The following is a 3,843-nucleotide window of genomic DNA, read 5'->3' on the forward strand; positions in this document are numbered from 1 at the left end:
CATTTCTTACGTTATTTCAGCAGCTCCCTTCCGACCGCTGCTCTGACCAATGACTGCCCCTTCCTTTTAGAGCTCACAGGTCTGCGGGCGTTGCATACCCCAGCTTGCTGCTTTGCGCTGGCCCTGGGCTCCAGCGCCCAACATGCCCTGCTCGCTCTGCCATCGTTACACCACTGCTGCCATAATGCTGCCACCAGATAACCCTCTAGATGTGGAGCGTAAATGACAACAGCAGCTGAAGATGCCAATAAGCAGCTGCAGAACACCCCACACCACTGTTTGGCGGCATTTAAAAAAAAAAAAAAAAGTACAGGACTGGCAGCAGAAGCAGAATCAGCAGGCCTACAGATGAAGCAGGGAGAGGGAGACAATGCTGCGTGGAGTGCGCGCTGTCCAGTGGGCGAAGCTTCGGGTGATGGCTGATGAGGTGCTCATCAGCGGGAGGACCAGGGGGCGGAGCTTAGTATTTTCCGGGGATGGTGCTTCAAGTGAAGTGGAACTCAGGAGCGGATGGACCAGGGGGAGGGGCTTAGCATGACTCTGGGGTGGAGCTTCAGGTGATGGGAACTCAGGAGCGAAACAAACTAGGGGATGGAGCTTATAATGGTCCGTGGGGACAGCTTTGGATGCTGTGGGCGAGGAATTAGTGAGAGGAACAGGTAGAGCTGCAGACGGACTAAGGGGGCGGAGCTAATCGCGGTCTGGGGGCGGAGCTTATCGTGGAGGGAACAGATGAGAGGAACAGGTAGAGTTGCAGACGGACTAAGGGGGCGGAGCTAATCACGGTCTTGGGGGTGGAGCTTATCATGGAGGGAACTGATGAGAGGAACAGCCAGGTACAGCTGCAGACGGGCTAAGGGGGTGGAGCTAATCGCTGTCTGGGGGCGGAGCTTATCGGTGACCTGGTGCAGGGGGTTGGTTGTGCAGGGCTGCTAGCGGCTGGGGAGGGGATAGGCAAACCTTTGCCTGCTTGTGACTGGACGCAAACGGGAGAATGCTTGTGATGACAGGAGAAAAGTTTTTTCCCCATGTCAACACTATCTGCGCTTCATGGATTCCTGTGGGCCTATTTTCAGTGGGGGGCCTGGAGCTGCAGCTCCATCCGCCCCATTGTTAATCCGGCCCTGCAGGAGGAGTGTATTTTAGCTGTGCAAGTGTGCAAATGCATGTGTAGCAGAGCTGTACAAACAAATTTTGTGTAGTCTCTGCGCAGCCCAGGACTTACTCAGCCACTGCGATCACATCAGCCTGTCCGGGACTGGAATTGACGTCAGAAACCCTCCCTGCAAACGCATGGACACGCCTGCATTTTTCCAAACACTCCCTGAAAACGGTCAGTTGACACCCACAAACGCCTTCCTCCTGTCAATCTTCTTGCGATCGCCCGTGCGAATGGATCCGTCGCACAAACCAATCACTGAGCGGCGATCCACTTTGTATCTGTGTGATGCGCCTGCACATTGCGGTGCATATGCATGCACAGTTTGGACTTGATCACCTGCTATGCAAAAAACTCACAGCAACGATCAGGACTGGATTACCCCCAATGACAACGTGAAAAAAGTTTATTTTTAGATTTTTGCATATTTATTGAAAATAAAAAACTAATAAATCACATGTATTCACAGCTTTTGCTCAAACCTTTGTTGATGCACCTTTGACAGCAATTACAGCCTCAAGTCTTTTTTAATATGATGCCACAAGCTTGGCACACCTATCTTTGGGCAGTTTCGCCCATTCCGCTTTGCAGCACCTCTCAAGCTCCATCAGGTTGGATGAGAAACGTCGGTGCACAGCCATTTTCAGATTTCTCCAGAGCTATTCAATCGGATTCAAGTCTGGGCTCTGGCTGGGCCACTCAAGGACATTCACAGAGCCTACGGGCTTATTTTTGCATAAACTACAGATGGACATAAATCCAGAGGTCACTACTTTTCCGGGACAGTTCTATATTGAAAGAAAAACAAAGGGGGGATGACCAAGCGCTTTATCACATCAATTTCTGTGCAGCTAATAAAATAGGGCTACTCTCCCTAGAACTGTCAGCAAAGATAAAACAAAAAAACTGGTATTACAGCGCACAGAAATTGGATACAGTAATTTATTAAAACACAAATAAATCAATAAATTTCAAATACACTCTTAACGCACTAAGTTCTGATGAAGCCGCTGAATCCGGAAGGAGGCGTGGAAACACGTTAAGAGTGTGGTATAAATAAAGTATAAAGAGCTAATGTGGCGCCAACTAAGGATAAAAGCAGCTACCCCCTTTGCACCAATGGTATTTCCTTATACCAAAGTGTTTAATTGAACGTGTATGGAGTAGGTACAATAGGGTGCCCTTAATAGGTGAATAACAAATGTGGCAAGTTGAATCCCTTTAAAATGGAAAAATGAAAACAATACTTCCCTTAATACTTCATATATGCATAAATTCTGTGAACAACCTTTTTGTGAAAACAACCGCCACCTACGGCTATGCAGGATCTTGATACCCAGTGAAGCTGATCCTGCTTCTGCACGCCCGGATGCACTTGGTTCCTCTGTCAGGGTGTAATTCTTATTTGGTTGGTGTCAATTCCAAAGCTCTGTCTGTGTGATGGCTTCGCTCTGACTCACAGCAAGTCCAGTTATCGGTTTCAATGAGTCTTAGCAGTATTACCTTCCAAGTGCATCCAGGCGTGCAGAAGCAGGATCAGCTTCACTGGGTATTAAGATCCTGCATCTTAAGGGAAGTATTGTTTTCATTTTTCCACGTTAAAGGGATTCAACTTGCCACATTTGATATTCAGTAATGGGTGGGGGGTTTTTGGGATCTGCACTGGACCAGATTGTAAAAAAAGAGACAAATGTCATACAATTTATATACCAAATGAGGCAAAAATGGCAAGAATGGTGACCAACGTGAAGCTACCGACTTTGCCTTTGGGGCTTTTAGGGTAGAACTGGGTTGGCGGTGCTCCTAGACATTAGTTCAGATCAAACTATGAAAGGGTTGTTTTGCAGAGAAGCAAAAGAGGGACTGTTTTGGTGTCTCTCTGGGGCACACTTTGTTTAAATAGACTGATGGATAAATTTGTGAAAGTTAAACAATGTATATGCAAAGATAAAACTTAACTTTTAATTTTTTAAACAGATGAAAACAATGATAAAAATGTTGCTGTGTATGTCAGCAAAATTGATTAAGACAAGTATTAAATACAAATAAGGTGATATGTTACTTACTGGATGTACCATAGGTGGCAGAAGATTTGTCTGCACACCCACTGGATATTGAGCGAGTGTTAATGTTCGACGTTTGTCAAAAGCGAAAATATAGAAATTCTTGTTATCTCCATCCACTTATGAATAGATATACACCTGTATATTCATAAGAGAGATTCAAGATGAACCGGCTTTTGTGAATCCGGACTCCTGGTGGACTAGTCAGCTAAGGTAAGTATGCTGCAAAGATTGCTGGTGGTGGATTTTACTGATCGGCAGAAGGCATGTTCCTTATTACTACAGTACCCAGTATTCCCAGAGGGTCACCCTTTCTGGTACTAACCATGCCCAATGCTGCTTGGCTTCCAAGATCAGACGAGATCGGGCATGTCCAGCATGGTATGACTGTAGAAAGTCAGGTAAGTGCCTATCTGCTGGGGGGAGGGCTGCTGCTGCTTGAGCTGATTAGGACAAATTAATCCGATAGATAACGCCAAATATTTGCCCAAGAGGCAGCTTGAAAGAGAGACACCACAATATAGATGAATGAAATAGGTGCAAAAAGATTTGTTTCTCTAATGGGAAATCCCCCATATAGGAATTCAGATAAGAACAAATACCAAATTTCCCACAAAGAAA

At 46.0% G+C, this 3,843-nt stretch overlaps 1 pseudogene; it reads right to left on the bottom strand.

Annotated features, from left to right (window-relative positions):
* Positions 1-3,498: 3,498 nt before the first annotated feature.
* On the bottom strand, positions 3,499-3,617 carry LOC134937898 (5S ribosomal RNA; annotated as a pseudogene).
* Positions 3,618-3,843: the final 226 nt, after the last annotated feature.

Source organism: Pseudophryne corroboree, chromosome 6, assembly GCF_028390025.1.
Source record: "Pseudophryne corroboree isolate aPseCor3 chromosome 6, aPseCor3.hap2, whole genome shotgun sequence".
Lineage (NCBI taxonomy): Eukaryota > Metazoa > Chordata > Amphibia > Anura > Myobatrachidae > Pseudophryne > Pseudophryne corroboree.